This window comes from Thalassophryne amazonica, chromosome 2 (assembly GCF_902500255.1).
Source record: "Thalassophryne amazonica chromosome 2, fThaAma1.1, whole genome shotgun sequence".
Classification (NCBI taxonomy): Eukaryota; Metazoa; Chordata; class Actinopteri; order Batrachoidiformes; family Batrachoididae; genus Thalassophryne; species Thalassophryne amazonica.
In genome coordinates, this window is record NC_047104.1 from 86,688,667 (window position 1) to 86,707,289 (window position 18,623).

Genomic DNA, 18,623 nt, shown 5'->3' on the forward strand with positions numbered 1-18,623 from the left:
CGAAGCCGTCGCAGTCCACACCAAACGCCAACACAGCAGACAAGGAATCCGTCACAGGAAAACGGCTGCAAAAGAGATCAGACTATTGTTCGGTTTAGATTCAGCAGAGAAAATTACCTAGATGATTTCTCGGCGAGGAGGTGGAGTTGCAGTCCGGCCTTTATGGTGATGGTGATGGGTTGAATGAGTGACAGCTGGTGCTGATGAAGAGCGACAGCTGTCACTCCCAGTGGCTCCGGTGCCCTCTCGTGCTTGAAGCCCACACTCCAAGCAGGGCGCCATCTGGTGGTGGTGGGCCAGCAGTACCTCCTCTACAGCGGCCCACACAACACAAGGTACCAGTAGATTCTCACAAATCCAACAAGACCAAGCATTCATGATATGCACACACTTAAGGCTATGAAATTGGGCTATTAGTAAAAAAAAAAAAAAAAAGTAGAAAAGGGGGTGTTCACAATAATAGTAGCATCTGCTGTTGACGCTACAAACTCAAAACTATTATGTTCAAACTGCTTTTTTAGCAATCCTGTGAATCACTAAACGTATTTAGTTGTATAACCACAGTTTTCATGATTTCTTCACATCTGCGAGGCATTAATTTTGTTGGTTTGGAACCAAGATTTTGCTCGTTTACTAGTGTGCTTGGGGTCATTGTCTTGTTGAAACACCCATTTCAAGGCCATGTCCTCTTCAGCATAAGGCAACATGACCTCTTCAAATATTTTGACATATCCAAACTGATCCATGATACCTGGTATGCGATATATAGGTCCAACACCATAGTAGGAGAAACATGCCCATATCATGATGCTTGCACCACCATTCTTCACTGTCTTCACTGTGAACTGTGGCTTGAATTCAGAGTTTGGGGGTCGTCTCACAAACTGTCTGTGGCCCTTGGACCCAAAAAGAACAATTTTACTCATCAGTCCACAAAATATTCCTCCATTTCTCTTTAGGCCAGTTGATGTGTTCTTTGGCAAATTGTAACCTCTTCTACACGTCTTTTATTTAACAGGGACTTTGAGGGCGATTCTTGCAAATAATTAGCTTCACAAGGCGTCTTCTAACTGTCACAGCACTTACAAGTAACTCCAGACTGTCTTGATCATCCTGGAGCTGATCAATGGGTGAGCCTTTGCCATTCTGGTTATTCTTCTATCCATTTGATAGTTGTTTTCCGTTTTCTTCCATGTGTGTGTTTTTTTTTTTTTTTTTTTTTTTTTCTTTTGTCCATTTTAAAGCATTGGAGATCATTGTAGATGAACAGCCTATAATTTTTTCCACCTGCGTATAAGTTTTCCCCTCTCCAATCAACTTTTTAATCAAACTACGCTGTTCTTCTGAAAAATGTCTTGAACGTTCCATTTTCCTCAGGCTTTCAGAGAGAAAAGCATGTTCAACAGGTGCTGGCTTCATCCTTAAATAGGGGACATCTGATTCACACCTGTTTGTTCCACAAAACTGATGAACTCACTGACTGAATGCCACACTACTATTATTGTGAACACCCCCTTTTCTATTTTTTTTTACTAATAGCCCAATTTCATAGCCTTAAGAGTGTGCATATCATGAGTGCTTGGTCTTGTTGGATTTGTGAGAATCTACTGAATCTACTGGTACAAGGCCTCTCACCCTGTGACTGCTGGAATAGACTCCAGCTCCCCCCCTGACTCTTGATTGGAGTAAGCAGATACAGGAACTTAATGACTAAAGTATGTTCACCTCCAGGTTCAGTTCAAAGGTCTCCTACAGATTATTTTGTTGTCAGTCTTCATGACGTGTTGACAGGTTGAACTAGTTTTACATGATCACTGTGTCATTTGTGCAAGAAAAAGTTGTATGAAGGCCTCGAGGCCACTTGGTCCCAGTGGTTATTTCCAGATTCTGTAGTGTGAGGGGTCTAAGAGTCTATGATTTCTCCTGGACGGTGCGCCAATTTGGCACAAGTTACTTCTCCAGCCAAGGCCGGTACCCTTTACAGCTGGGTGGACTGAGACAATGTGGACTAAGGACCTGATTTACTGAGGTACCAGATGAGTGCTAAATTGCGTGGACGATCCATGCTGTTACACGTTGGAGTGTGCAGTAATGTCACATAGACAGCAGCATGTAAATGAGGATTTTATGCATGTTAATGGCCTTAAGTGCAAAACAAGATGAAATCGGGCAGTTAAATTACTGAATGCAGGTGCAAGGTACCTCTTTTTCCAGATCTAATATACATGGAAGACAGCTCAGTACTCAAATAGCAGTATATTTTATTGATATCTCTAATCAAGTCTATATTTAATTCCCTATCATTTCTCCAATATTTGTCAGATCTATTTTTGAAACGGATTACACTCTGGGCTGTCCTCCATCCTCTGGCAGGCTGTTCCATGTATCCAGCATTCATTATAAATGAGAGAAATGTGGGCTGTTTTGCACATTTGACAGACACCATCCTTGTTGCACAGTTAGTAACTCAGCAAGCAGGTGTGGCGTTAGTGCATGTTTTTACATGCAAAGGTTTCATAAATCAGGCCCTTAGTGACACAGACAGGCAGCATGAGCGAGATTCAAACACAGGTCTGCAGATTGGCAGGCCAGCAAACTTACCCACTGGGATATCTGCTCTCAAGTAAAAGCAGTGTTAAACTGCACAGGCAGATTGTGTGGATCCTGCACAACATCAAGACAAGATTTCGCCAACACATGTGCCTCACACCTATTACCTAAATGTGCTCCGTTTTTCTTTTTTTTTTTCTTCTTCTTTCTTTTTTTCTGATAGCGGTAAGCCTCCTCGTGCTGAGTGAGCAAATCATCTGTTTTGTCCTCCAAACGGACGGCAGCACTGATGGTCACGTGGCTGCACTCTGTATTTCTGTTGTCCAGGAGAGGGCGCACTATGGACTTTTTATTTTGTCACTCATGACTTAATGTAAGCAGTGTTAACATCCTCATTACTTTTTGTGTTTATAGACAGGTTGAATAACAAAGTCAGCAAATCTTTGTAAAGGGTTTTTGAACTTCACACTTTGTGTTTTCAGGAGTACATGGTGGAGCAGCAGAAAACCCAGTGGTTCTCTCTGTACCACTCTTTGCAGCATTACAAGTACCACACATACCTCATGTGTAAAGACGAGGTGAGACATCAGACATATTTTCGTGTTTGTTTTTTAATTTTCATGTCTTCTGCTGCTCCCATCTTTGTAGTGATTGTGGCTCTCTGACAAGTAAAAACTTGGTACAGTGGAAGTCGACTGCTTATTATTCAGGTAAAACCGTCCTCTGTAACGTTCCTGTTGCGGTTCTTTCCCTGTAGATTGCGTCTCTTCGGGACAGGCCAGAGAGCTGGGACAGGAGGAGACCATACACAAGTGTCTGCAGAATGCATCTTGGGTAGAGAAGCTCTTTGAACGTTTTGGGGAGCTGATCAGTCAAGTGCAGAAGGTCTGCGGCTACCCATAAACACAAAACACCTCCAGTAGCAAACACAGAGTGGAATAAAGAATGGAATGGAGTGGAGAGTTTCAATCGGACACCTGCCAGCTGAATTACTGGAGAGACTTGCGTCATTTTTGTCAAAGGGTGACCAGTTGGCAGGAAAATAGTTTGTGTTAAAGGTAGTATGTTGATGAACAATGAGGCTTCCAAGAGCATTTTGGAGGATTGCCACAAATGCTTCTTCTAGTTTTTTTTTTTTTTTTGTAGCTACGATCCCACTTTACTTTTCATGGGCCGTATTATAAATTTATAGTGTTTACTTTTGAATGGCAGATCAGCGAGCATGTACTATAGACTTAAATCAACATAGGACAGTGTAGAAAAATCAAAATGCAGAAATTTGCCAGCAGATATGGCAGGCTTCAATCATTTTCAGAGTAGGTTAAAATAGAGAGATGATTTAATGTTTTGGAATTTTTTTATGCAAGTATATAACTGTGATTGCAAAAAATGCAGTTTGTATAATGTCAGTTTTGTAATAAAGCACCAACTTATGTACATTTTGTATAAAAAGAACAGGCAGGTGGCAGTTGTAGTGACTCCTTTCAAGAGGAATGTGGTCATTATAGATCTATATTGTGCTTCAGATTTGTCCTCCAAAAATCCTTCTGTTTATAACATCTCTTTTGATAGAAGCAAATTTTTTTATAATCCATTTTGTTATGTGAACGTAACATAAAGTGGCTGCGATGCTTCTCCTTTACAAACATATCCCACATTTTATGACAAATATATTTTTCACAAAAGTAAATATTCATCATGATTTCTGAAACTTTTATAGTGTTCCTTTTCCCAGTTTTCAGAAATGGACTTTTTATATCACTGTTAACAGTTTTATGCTGTCTAGAATTTTCATTCAAGATAGTTTTTATCTTGTAAATAAAGTGCAGCATGTATTTTTTTTTTTTGTCCTGATCATTTCTAAGTGTGGTCATAGTATAATTCATGTTAGTTTAAAAAAATAATTCAGTGCATTTTAGGACTTCGACACGCTTAAAAAGACACACGTGCCTGAAATAGAAGAGCAGCATGGAATGAGTATTCAGTTGTAAGTTTGTCGTGTCTCGCTTGTCAAAGTTATTCTTGTTTATCTCCACAAACCAGATGCAATAATTAAACTTACCAAAAAGAATAGCCTGTTCAATTTTTTTAACATTTCAGTTACTTTCTCAAAAACTGACACACACTCATCTGGAATAAACCTCACATACAGTGATATGTACTTTACCCGCTGTACATACAGCAGGTAAAGTATTGAAAGCATCACTATTTTTCCTCAGTAATATATTCTAAAAGTGCTATTGACATGAAATTTTCACCAACCCAAGTTGTCCACGCATACAAAGAAACCAAACCATAGATGTCCATAAATGAAGCTGTGCAATAATGTGCATTGACAGGAAAAAAGTATTGAAGACCTGAAGAAAGGGAGGTGCAAAAAGGCATGGAAACCAAGACACCAGCTGAAATCTATCAGTAATCAGGAATGAATCCTGCCCCTTGTCAGTGCAAATTAATATCAGTTGGTTTAGTGCTAACTGATAACTTAAAAAGGTGTCTCATTACCAAGGTGTCGCACAAGAAACCTCTCATGGTGGGTAAAAAGCAATGAGCGCTCTCAAGAGCTTCACAACCTTATGGCTACAAAATATACTGATGGCATTGGTTATAGAAGGATTTCTAAACTGAATGTTCCAGTGAGAACTGTTGAGGCCATAATCTGAAAGTGGGAAGAACATCATTTCACCATAAACCAGCCATGACCAGATGCTCCATTCAAGATTACTGAGAGAGGACTGAAAAGAATTATCAAAAGAGTTGTCCAAGATCCAAGTACCATTGTGGAGAGCTTCAAAAAGACCTGGAATTAGCAGGTACAATTGTTTCAAAGAAAACAATAAGTCATGCACTAACCGCCATGGCCTGTATGCACGCCCAGCATGCAAAATTTTGCTGCACAACATTTGGTGAAATATGGGAGAATATGGTATCATCAGATGAGATAAAAACAACTATGGGTGCCATAATACACACCATAAATGGCTCTACACACTGTCCCAACAGTGAAGTTTGGAGGTGGGAGCATCGTGGTGTGGAGCTGTTTTTCAGCATAGGGTACTGGCAAACTTCATCTGACTGAAGGAAGGATGAATGGAATGGGATGGGGGCACGAAGAAAAGCGTGAGACTGGGCTGTCTGAGGGCGCTACAGAAATAGTCATGCAACAAAAATTAAACAGTTGAGTTTTTATTTTAAATCGTACAGTACTTGGTGATGCCAGCCCCTCTTTAAGTCTGCCCACTAAAAGGTTTTTGATACTTGTTACACATGAAGCATCACAAAATAGTTAAACTTGGTCCAAAGAGCGTTGGCCCCTTTGATCTTGTCACCTGTGTACAGAATGTTCTTACTGGGGCAAACCAACCCAGTTTCCAATTGTTTTATTAGATGATTTTTATTTATTTACTTTTGGGGTGTGTTTGGTATTTTTTTTTTTATTATTGTTATTAATTTATGAACAAGCACTATGCAGATAGGTCAAACTATACTTTTTTATGAATCATCATGACAAAACAAGAGCTTGGCCATTAGGGATGTGAATCGTACAACAATTCACGATTCAGTTCGATTCCGATTCTTGGGGTGACGACTCGATTCAGAATCGATTTTCGATTCAAAGAGCTATGAGAAAAAGTTATATTACTTAAAAATGTTCATGTTTTAAGAAAATGCAGCTTTACAAGGTTAACTGATTCTAGATGTAAATTTACTTATTCTGCTTTGCTCGTTCGGAGTTGGCTGGCAGTTTAGCGACGCGCTGGTCAGTAGTCGGCAAGAAACCGCTGCTCCCCCTCTTGTAGCTCCGGTGATAGCGTAGCATGTGGGCTTGCGGATTTGAAGTGTTTCCGAAGTACTTGACATTCATTTTGCAGATTCTGCACACTGCATAAGTCATGTCAAGCTCCTTCTTATGCTGCAAATAATAAAATCCAAAATGCGCCCAAACATTTGCCTTCAGCAAAGACGGTGCTGGCTGAATTAGCTCTTCGTCCATCATGCTAAGCTACAGCCACTGAACTCTGCAGCTCACGAGTGTTTGAAGCACGCCGGACCACCCCCCCTCGCGGGGGACGCTGTAGTACGGAAGCCATTGCCTGACACAGTACACGCAGTGAGTAAGCAAGATTATTTTTTAAAAATGCTTTTAAAAAAATTGATTCTTGGAAATTTTGGATCGATTCAGAATCATAATAATCACAATTCGGACGTGAACGATTCCCCCGTTGCCCATTTTGAAATGTGATCCCTCTGTATGCGTGACTCCTACCATTAAACACCCAAAAGCCAACAACAACGGCAACATATCAATTTTCTGGTTATTAGGAAGTGAGTAGGACAAATTTATTGGTGTTGCCAAAAATGAAGACATACTGAATTTGAAGATATTTTGGCCCCTCTGTCAAGGCCCTAGGTGCAGGCAGATGACCAGTCCATCCTGTTCTCATCAAAACAGAATTGCATGAATCATATCGCTTGATAATTTATCACCTCATGTTTCATCTCTCATGCATTTTCTTCCCCAATTTTTTTTTTTTTTTTTTTTTTTTTGGGGGGGGGGGTATAATTTGTTACTTCCACCCCTCATGCAGTTCAGCTTTGCCAGCAGAGATCCAGAATGTTTTCCAAACAGCAAAGTCGACCAGCGATAAATGTCACCTGCTCGAGCACGCCATTAATATTTCTGATCTTTGTCACGCGGGTCTCTGCACGGCGGGATACATGTTCACCCACCATGGTCTTATGACCAAATTTCAGTGGGAATGGGTGGCTTTTTTTTGTCTTGGGCCTGTTGAATAAAATATGACTGTCCAGCCATGCAGCTACAAAACACAAGTGCTGTCAGGCCCAGAAACAACAAAAGTGTCTCTGTGCTGCAGTGACAGAGCTGTGAGGGAAGGCACTGTCCTCTGGAGGTGGAGAGGAACGGGGGCGGCCGGCAGCCTGTCCAGCAAGCCTTTGGGATTCCAGTGCAGTCACAACTGGTCGGGACATTCTGAACATCTTCAGATAAAAATTATATGAATTTTAATGTGCTGAATTGTTCCATACGTGGGAAGCAAAATAAGGACGCTTCAGGCGGCATGAATGTGAGGCGGGCACAGAAACCCGACCGTCTGTGTGCAGCAAGACCTCAACACACAGACATTTGTTTGCTCTGCCGCACAATCTCATGTCCTCCGTGGTTACATCGTCATTTTAGGATTTGTTTTGACCAGTTGACATGCAGAGGAAAATTCTGCGCATGAGACATTTACAGTTGTATGCGAAGGTTTGGGCACCCCTGATAATTTTCATGATTTTCCTTTATAAATCATTGGTTGTCTGGATCAGAAATTTCAGTTAAATATATCATATAGCAGATGAACACACTGATATTTGAGAAGTGAAATGAAGTTTCTAGTATTTACAGAAAGTGCAATAATTATTTAAACAAAATTAGGCAGGTGCATACATTTGGGCACCCTTATTTTATTGATTTGAATGCATTTAGCACTAATTATTGGAACACAAAATTGGTTTGGTAAGCTCACTGACACTTGACCTCTTTACACAGGTCAGTCCAATCATGAGAAAGGGTATTTAAGGTGACCATTTGCAAATGTTTCTCCTCTTTGCATCTCTTCTAATGAGTGGCAACATGGGAGCCTCCAAACAACTCAAATGACCTGAAAGCAAAGATTGTTCAATATCATGGTTTAGGGGAAGGATACAAAAAGCTATCTCAGGGATTTCAGTTGTCAGTTTCCACTGTGAGGAACATAGTGAGGAAATGGAAGACCGCGGGCACAGTATTAGTTAAGGCCCGAAGTGGCAGGCCAAGAAAAATCTCAAACTGAAGCAAAGAATGGTGAGAACAGTCATAGTCAACCCACAGACCTGCTCCAAAGACCTACATCATGGTCTTGCTGCAGATAGTGTCTCTGTGCATCGTTCAGCTATACAGCGCACTTTGCACAAAGAGATGCTGTATGATGTAATGCAGAGGAAGCCTTTTCTGCATACACACCACAAACAGAGTCACTTGAGGTATGCTAAAGCACATTTGAACAAGCCAGCTTCATTTTGGAATAAGGTGCTATGGACTGATGAAACTAAAATTGAGTTATTTAGACATAAGAAGGGGTGGTATGCATGGCTGAAAAAGAACACAGCATTCCAAGAAAAACTCTTGCTACCTACAGTAAAATTTGGAGATGGTTCCATAATGCTGTGGGGCTGTGTGGCCAGTGCAGGTACTGGGAATCTTGTTAAAATTGAGGGTCACATGGATTCCAGTCAGTATCAGCAGATTCTTGAGAACAATGTTCATGAATCGGTGACAAAGTTGATGTTGCGCCAGGGCTTCGATCTTTCAACAAGACGACGACCCTAAACACTGCTCAAAATCTACTAAGGCATTCATGCAGAGGAACAAGCACAAAATTCTGGAATGGTCATCTCCGTCCCCAGACCTGAATATTATTGAAAATCTGTGGTGTGATTTTAAGCGGGCTGTCCATGCCCAGAAACCAACAAACCTGACTGAACTGGAGATGTTTTGTCAAGAAGAATGGTCCAAAATACCTTCAACCAGAATCCAGACTCTCATTGGAAGCTATAGGAAGCCTTTAGATGCTGTTATTTCTGCAAAAGGAGGATCTACTAAATATTGATATATTTTTTTTCTGTTGGGGTGCCCAAATTTATGCATCTGCCTAATTGTGTTTAAAGAATTATTGCACACTGTGAATCCTATAAGCTTCATTTCACTTCTCAATTATCACTGTGTTTGTCTGCTATATGATACAGTATATTTAACTGAAATTGCTGATCCAAACAACCAATGATTTATAAAGGAAAATCATGGAAATCATCAGGGGTGCCCAAACTTTTACATACCACTGTAAGTATTAACAATCTATCAGAAAGGAGGGTTCACCATCTGCAGCTGGAGCCTGTGTGTCACTTCAGTTCTGAATTATGTGGCCTGTTGTTGTGTTGTTTGTCACCATATTGGTACTTTTTGCAGCAGTGAAAGACAGTCATCCTTAGAGAAAGGCTGTTCCAGGTGCCCACTCGCATGAGCCACCTCAGATTTGGACAGTAATGGTACAGCTTAGTTAAAATTTCCATATAACTTGATTTTGTGATAAAAGCATGGAATTTGGCAAACATTCTAAATTAACTAATGTTATTTTTAGATATGGAGCCATCCTGGAGCTGACCTCTAATGAGATACGGGGTCAATAAAGAATTATACAGGGGTCAAAATTTAAAAATGCTCCAGTCATGTTGAGAACTGTACCACATTATTTGTCTGATCATTATGATTCCATAAAGGTATAGTTGGGACTATCTATGACCGAATTCCATGGAGTTAAGGGGTTAAAAACAGCAAAATTATGACAAAGGTCAGTTTCAATTTGTACAGGGGTCAAAAGTTAAAGTTGCTCCAACTTTGGTTAAAAAAATGCAAATTACTGGTTGAGTTAATAGCATTTTAAAAAGGAATAGTTTGCACCATCTGTCATGCTTAGTTATCATGTTACGGGGTAACATACGTCATACGTCATGGAATCCAATGGACATCAACCTTGTTTAACCTTATAATTTGGAGACCAAGCATTCAACGCAGTCAAAACAATTCCATTTATTGATCCTTTTATTTCAACCAATAATTTGCATCACTTTTTACCCAAATTGGAACAACTTAAACTTTTGACCCCTGTACAAACTGAAGCTGACCTTTGTCACCATTTTTGCTGTTTTTATCCCATAACTCCAGAACATTCAGTCATAGATAGTGCAAACTATACCTTTTTGGAATCATTATGATCAGACAAATAGTGTGGTATAGTTTTCAACATGATTGGAGCATTTTCTAATTTTGACCCCTGTGCAATTATTTATTGACCCCTGTAGCTCATTAGAGTTCAGCTCCACGATGGCTCCATATCTGAAATAAACATTAGTTAATTTAGAATATGTGTGCCAAATTCCATGCTTTTATCACAAAAATGAACAATTGTTTTGCTATGGCCAAAGGGACGCCTGCATTTCATCTGGCTGTGGCAGATAGATGGTTATTTTAAACAGGTGGAGATGGACCAGTTGTCTGCCTGGGTGGCTGCCCTCCCGAACCCAAGGCAGTTTCATGGTGTCATGGCTGTGGTGAAACACAGCACCAACGCATTGCTCCCAGACTAGACTGGGCTTTCCATGTAGCAGGTAAAGCTTTTAACCTGATTTATTAACATGTCTTTCTATTGGTTGATTAATCCAAAACAACCAAGTTGCAGGCAACCTGATGGTCTGTAAAACATGCAAAACAAGAACCCAGCAAATATAGTGAATAAGTGGGCAGGTCTGCCTTTTTCATTCCAGGATGTGTTTTTAATTTGCATCAGCAGAATGTTGGGCTGTCATCTCAATAAAAACCAGCCAGCATGTTACAAAGGATATGGCGTATTTCTAATTGTGTAATAAATATATTGACATTTATGGGATGGATTTGGGCACGTGTGGTGGGAAACATCTGACTTGCCTATTTTGACATAACATCAGATCAACATTAAACTGATCAAATTTAACAAGAAAGACATAGGTAACTGCAAGTATCAAGTATTTGTAAACTATTTCTAGGGACAGCCTTTAGGTGTCTGTCAGCTTTGGCACAGTGTGGTCATTGCTGAGTCACACCAAATTTGTGTTTAACTGAAGGATTTACTGCATTTGTTTCATTTTTATCAAACACCTGAAATCCTACAGACGGCAGGTTTAAATATTAATTGCATCATATCATTACCTCCGCCTACAAAGTTGTGTAGAGGTTGTGTTTTCACCTGTTTGTTTGTGAACAGCCTGGAACCCACAATTTTTCACATATCATTTTGAATTTTTTTAACAGAGGATTTATATCCTGATAAGCAAGAATTGATTCAATTTTCAAGATCATAGGTCAAATCAGGAAAAATATTGGAAATTCCTAATCAACATTGAAGAAATGTTCAGAAATTTGTAACTGTCAAAAAATATTGAATTTCTTTCATATATAAAAGCATGTTGTAAGGTAGCATCCTTTATCAACTGACAAAGTTTGATCCGGATCTGATCCAGATTACAGATTTTGTGGCCATTTCAATTTATCATTGAAAACCCCAATTAATGCATATTTTACATTATATGTTAATCAAACATGCCCCAGTCACTCTCATATTTGAAAATGAGGTGCAGACTGGCACTCACTATCACCTGACAAAGTTTGATCCAGATCTGATCCAGATTGTGGATTTTGTGGACATTTGAATTTAATATTGAAAAGCCCATTTGGTGAACATTTTGCATTAAGTCCCTCAGTCACTGTCATTTTTCTGTTATGGATTTACCTCCACCACCACAACTGGATGCAGGTTTCAATTTTATGCCTGTTTCTCTATCTTCCACATTATCAGGAGGAAACCAAGTGCCAAAAACCAATGACAAATTGTGCATAGCAGAGATAAGAAATGTTCTGTGAAAATTATCTGAAAAGAATTCAGAAACTGGAAAGTTAAAAAAAAAACAGACAATTCCACAAACAAACTTTGATTCAAGTGCATGAACTAAATACATATCCTGACATTTGATCACATCTAATCTGGCGTATGAAAAGCCACTTCTAACAGGAATTTGACCTTGAAATTTTTTCCCAAGGTAACCTTTTGTGGAATTGGAAATTGTGTTGGTGGAGGTTTGTGCTCTAGTGCGCTGCAGAGATATACTTGTATTTAAGGTTAAGGAACATTCATTTTAAAATTAGTGCATAACAACTAAAAAAAATTATTGAAGTCATTAAATGAACATGTGGAAATCCAGGCAGGTAATGAAACTGTTGACAGACGTCTGTACATGCTCACACATTTCAGCAAGGATACTGAACCAACAACAACACAGATGAAAAAAAGCATTTCATATTATACCTGTAACATAAGATTTTTTTTGTTTTTCTTCATCTCTCTCTGTGGCGCGCTTTAAACAGAAACTCACATTAGGTTGTTGTTAACTTCCTGGAGAAAATTCCTCAGTATTTGTCCTTCACAGTGCCTAAACGTACTAACATTGTCAGACCCATAAGTGTGAAGGGCAGAGGAAAGGAAACAAGCAGGAGGGTAAATACTGCTGTCACCTCGCGGGTTAGACCTTTCATTGTGGTAACTCACGCTTGTCTTGACTTTTTTTGTTTCCACCTGTGTTGACTTTAAAATTTTCTCATTCAGGACACTCAAATCATCTTTGATGTGAGTTTACAAAACAGGCACCAGGAGCAGTAAACCAGTTTGACCCTCATCCAAATAGACTTCCCATTCTGGAAACGAGCTCGTTTTTTAAGGTGTGGACAGCTTTTGTTTCCTTATGACGACATGACAGCTGCTACTAAAATGAATTACGCCATCAAGTAACTTATGCAGTCAGTGTGTGAGATTGTTGCTCACACAGATGAGAGTGTGCAGAGGAGGCAGCCTGCTTCTGAGGCCTAACCTATAGGTGGTTTGGTTGAACCTGTTCGACTCAGAAATGCGTAAAAGTGCATTTCTGGGCTGGTGATGGGATCAGTTGTTGCACCATTGTTGTGTCTCGGGTTCCTTCCAGCAGACTGTTTCCTGCTCTGTGATTCCTGGCCCAGCTGCCGTTGCTGTTCCGTGCGTTAATAATAATATCATGGCTTCTTCCTGTGTGTACTTCATGTCTTTGGGACTGTGCGTCTCAGAGGTTGAATGTCTCTTTATCAGCACATTTGTTTTCAGTGTAGGCTTTAAGGGTGTGACTCTGAGAGGAAAGTTCCTGGACTTTCCTGATTTTTTTGTTCAAAGTCTCACCAGATGAATTTTAACTTCTTGGATGCTCAGCCTTGATATTTTTTTTTTTTTTTTTTATGTCAGACTGTAAACCTACAGAGATGACCGCACGGCGCTGATGGACGGATCTTTCATAGAAATTTGTTTAAATTTCTCAAAGGGAGCCGTGAGTGTTTGACCTGTGCAGGGCGGTGACTGGGACGGAATATTTTGTGGCAGTGGGCGGGGACAGTTTCAGGGTTGCGCGCGTCGCGCACGGCGTTACTTGAAGATGGGACGCGGCGTGAACGTGTGAATGGCTTCCGTCCACAGTCATAAGAGGACTTTTTCATGCACCGACCACCAGGTAATTTTGTCACTTTAACTCTCATGACAAGTTCTGTCTGTTCGGATTTGGAGCGCTGTGCGTAAATTACGCGTAATTTATTTATTTAGTTATTTTTATACGCACATCAGGCCTTCCAGACGCTATTATTAAAAAATAATAATAATAAAATAAAAATTCGAAATTACGTCTCAAAAACACGCACCGCACACATACACAGATTATGCAGTCAGCAGCCGTGTGTGTGTGTGTGTGTGTGTGTGTGTAATAGATCATGACCTAAAACACGTGAATAATATAAAGCTTTAACATAAAATGGAATACAAGAAATGTATTTATGCTTTTGAATTAAGTAGCATTTTTTTTTTATTATGTGAAGATCATTTATGTTAATTTATGTAAAAAAAAAAATTTCCTTTTAGTTATGTTTTCTTTTTTCCTCTCTGACAATTGATCATACTGGAAAATATAAACTATATTCAAAGAAACAAATTTTGTTGCATGTGGTCGTTGGTGTTTTTTTCTTCATTTTGAGCGTCACAGATTTGAAATTTGAAGCCGAGTTGTGGTGTCACTTATTCCTGTTTCTGGATCATCAGACAGCTGTTGCAGTTATTTTTCCCCTGAAACCTCCACGGAGATGATGATGATGATGATGATGATGATGGTGGGTGTGTGGTGTCACGCGGGGACTCCCCCCGGCCCCTGCAGAAACTCCCTCTGCGGTTATTTACGTGCACATGTGTGCAAACATGCAGTCAGTCTGAGTCTGACACGGATTCTACCTGAGCTGAAATTATGGCAAGCCAACAGTGCCACAATTCCCCCACTTTCAGACACGTTTCGCAAAAAATACACCGTAAAAAACGCAGTTTTGTCGGTTATTACGGCGGTTTTTATGCCGTAATTAAAGACGACGCGCCGTAATGTGTCAAACAATACGTCGTTTTTCACGCCACAATGGAGCCCTTAAAAAATACCGTTCAGATACGTGCGTTGTGGCATCTGTGCACTTCATCACCACGCGCGTAAAAACGGCGTTTGTGCGGTATGATAATCATCTCCAGCCTCCTTTTCCTCTCAGCCATTGAACTTGAAGTGTTTGTGTCCAGTCGTTGATCAGACGAGCAGACAGAATCAGTCCAGCACAGATCTCTTGTGGCAAAGTTTGCTCCAACTTACCTGTTGTGTCATTTAACATCTGCTAAAATTTTGGGGATTAGACAGGAAAATTGCTTTTTTAAAATTAAATACGTTTCCCTCATTTATTTGAAGGATTTTATGCATGCAGTTTGTACTATGGTTGTGGTGCAGTGGTAAGACTCCTGGTTAGTGTTTAGCTCTTTTCAGGTTCAAATCCCATGAGTGGCATCAGGTGTTTGTTTTTTTTTTTTTGTTTGTTTGTTTTTTAAAACAGAAAAACTTCCTTTGAGATTAAAATATCTTTTCCGAGGTGAGTCCCGGCCAAGATAAAACAGCAGCAAATACAAAGAACAGTGACACATTTACACAAACACAAGCAAAGGCAAATTAAAAGATGATAAAAACTAAAATTACAAGCATACTATAAAAAACAAGTGCATATTATGGAGTTGGCCTCAAGTGCTCTTAATGTGGATTTAAAAGCACTCAGTGAAATTAATACTTTTAATTTCCACTCCTTTTGTAATTTATTCCAGGCAAAAGCTGCGGAGTGGACAAAAGCCCTCTTCTGTCCGGGCACATGGAACAGAGTTGAACCACAGCAATAAATAACTGTGCCATCATCATAAAAATGCAAATTAGCATCTGACACATTAGAGCCCAAAAAGTTGGCATGATTAGTAAATAAAAGGGGACCCAAAAGAGAACCCTGCGGCACCCCCTTGTGGACAGAAACAAATTCAGAACACAGACCATCAGATTTAAAAATAATAATAATAATAACCTTTATTTAACCAGGTAGAATTCCACTGAGATTGAAGCCTCTTTTGCAACGAAGACCTGGCCAAGAAAGGCAGCAGCACACGTCATCATGGACAGTTCAACATCAACAGAAGAGCGATGGTGATCAATACAATACAATCAACTTGGTCATAATAACATTGTACATGGTGTAAAGTATCAGGCAGATTTAGTTTTAGAAACATAGGCACTGCACAAACAAATCCCATTTGCGATCTCATTAAATAAACTGGAAGGTGTTCAAGGAAGTCAGTCTGGACAGTTACAGTTCAGATTGGAGAACGTTCCAATCAGAGGAAGCTGAAAAACTAAAGGCATTCTTTACTGCTTCGGTGAAGACTCGAGGTACACAGAAACATAACATGTCATTGAGAGCTTTTCCTCACAGAGAGATTTAATAACTTTCCAAAATTTCTGTGGCTATTTAGGTTATTAGTGGTGACAGACAAAGATGATGGACTCAGTGATGGCAGTGTAGAAGTTCACCATCATTGTTTGTGGCAGGTTGAACTTCCTCAGCTGCCGTAGAAAGTACATCCTCTGTTTTGCTCTCTTGATGAGAGAGCTGACATTCAGCTCTGACTTGAGGTCCTGGTGATGGTGATCCACAGGTAGCAGAAGGACTCTACAATGGCAACTGGGGAGTCACACAGGACTGGGTTCTTTCTGAAGTCAACAACCATCTCCACTGTCTTTACAATTATTAAATACAATTAAATACAATTAAATTACAAAAGGAGTGGAAATTAAAAGTATTAATTTCACTGAGCGCTTTTAAATCCACATTAAGAGCACTTGAGGCCAACTCCATAATATGCACTTGTTTTTTATAGTATGCTTGTAATTTTAATTTTTATCATCTTTTTATTTGCCTTTTGCTTGTGTTTGTGTAAATGTGTAACTGTTCTTTGTATTTGCTGCTGTTTATCTTGGCCGGGACTCCCTCGGAAAAGATGTTCTTAATCTCAAAGGGAGTTTTCTGGTATATAAAAAAAAAAAAAACAAAAAAAAAAAAAACACATGATGCCACTCGCGGGATTCGAACCTGAAAAGAGCTGAATGGTAGACAGGAGTCTTACCACTGCACCACAACCACAGTTACAAACTGTATGTGTAAAATCCTTCAAATAAATAAGGAGGGAAACGTATTTAATTTAAAAAAAAAGCAATGAAACGATGTATGAAAGAGGATGTTAATTTATGACATATTTTCCTGCCTAACCCCAAAATTTTAGCCGATGTTAAATGACACAACAGGTAAGTTGCAGAAAACTTTGCCACAAAGAGATCTGTGCTGGACTGATTCTGTCTGCTCGTCTTGATCAACGACTGGACACAAACACTTCAAGTTCAATGGCTGAGAGAAAAGGAGGCTGGAGATGATTATCATACCGCACAAACACCGTTTTTTATGCGTGTCGTGAAGTGCACAGACGCGCGTATTTTACACGCATTGTGGGCATCTGAACAGCGTTTTTTAAGGGCTCCATTGTGGCGTGAAAAATGGCGTATTGTTTGACACATTATGGCGCATTTAATGGCGTCGTCTTTAATTACGGCGTAAAAACCGCCGTAATAACTGACAAAACTGCATTTTTTTACGGCGTATTTTTGGCGAAACGTGTCTGAAAGTGTCGTAATTGTGGCACTGTTGGCTTGCCATACCAGTTACTAGTTACTTATTCAGAAACTTATTCAGCAAAAAAAAAAAGGTATGAATAACATCCAATGGATCCACAGAGATGCATAATATAGGAAATCGGACTGAAATTGTGAATATCTGTCTAAATTTCTGTACAGTCCAGACACTTATTAGGCCAAAAAAAAAAAATGGACAGAATGGCATTCATTTGGTCCAAAGACATGAGTAATATAGGTTTTGGGCAAAAATAAATGAATTTTTTTTTTCCAGTCGAATAAGTGTCTGAACTGGACTGGACAGAAATTCAGACAGATATTCGCAATTTTGGCTCAATTTCTGATTGTAACCCAATTTTTTTTTCAGTCAAAACCTATATTAACCATAACCTTGGACCAAATGAACACCATTCTGACCAAAAATTGAACGAAAATGTTTTTGGTCAAATACGTGTCTGGACTGCACTGGACAGAAATTCAGACAGATATTCACAATTTCAACCCAATTTTCAATGGTATTGCCATATTTTTGCCCCAAACCTATATTACTCATGTCTTTGGACCAAATTAACGCTTTTCTGACCAAAAATAAACAATTTTTTTGCGGGGGCCGAATAAGTGCCTGGACTGGATTGTACAGAAATTTAGACAGACATTCGCAATTTCAGTCCAGTTTCCTGAATGATGCATCTCTGTGGATCCATTGAATGTCATTCATTCCAAAAATAACTTTTTTTTTTTTTTTTTTTTGCAGAATAAGTGTCTGAATAACTAACTAGTAACTGGTAACCAATTTCACTCTGGTCCAAATTGTGTGCTTTGCGCACAGCGCAATTTTCTTCTTCTTCTTGATGCGTATTAATGGATTGGGATTTGTCTAAAATCCATAAAGTTTTCCTCCCTACTGGTAAAAATGTTGCATGAGTTTGTATTCTAACTTTTTCTGGTTCATTTCATGAATGTTTTTTTAAGAGGTAACAGATGTTTCAGATTCATCAACCTACTAAATATTTGGGTCTCCAGTGGTTTAACCCTGTCTTCAAGTGGTTTAGCCCTAAGTTTCAATAAATATTTAAAGAGGACAGGTTTTTTTTTTTTTTTAAGCGAAGGTTGAGCCTGAAGTTGTCGACTGGATCTAACAAAAAATTGAAGAAACTCTTTAGCCACCAGATACTAGAAAAGTCATGATTTTTGAAGTGGCCAATCACACAAATAAATGTATATGACTTATTTCAAACACACACACACACAGATGTAAATAAATTATAGTCACATTGATGCCAAATCTTTATTCTATTAGTACCCTGGTATTTTTTTCTGCTTTTTATTTATTTATGTATGTATTTATTTAT

The 18,623-nt window shown here is 39.3% G+C and overlaps 1 protein-coding gene and 1 long non-coding RNA gene across 2 annotated transcripts in view; one reads left to right on the plus strand and one right to left on the minus strand.

Annotated features, from left to right (window-relative positions):
• Positions 1–2,651: 2,651 nt before the first annotated feature.
• LOC117526727 lies at positions 2,652–17,107 on the minus strand. The gene is made up of 3 exons (XR_004565339.1): positions 16,964–17,107; positions 4,675–4,680; positions 2,652–2,664 (listed from the first exon to the last, which is right to left on the minus strand). It is a non-coding gene; the product is annotated as an uncharacterized LOC117526727 (long non-coding RNA).
• The window catches only part of depdc7a (DEP domain containing 7, paralog a), an 80,068-nt gene continuing 75,013 nt past the window's right edge, over positions 13,569–18,623 (plus strand). The window contains exon 1 of the mRNA XM_034188781.1: positions 13,569–13,710. The gene's annotated coding sequence lies outside the window, so the exon portion shown is untranslated. The remainder of the gene's footprint in view (positions 13,711–18,623) is intronic.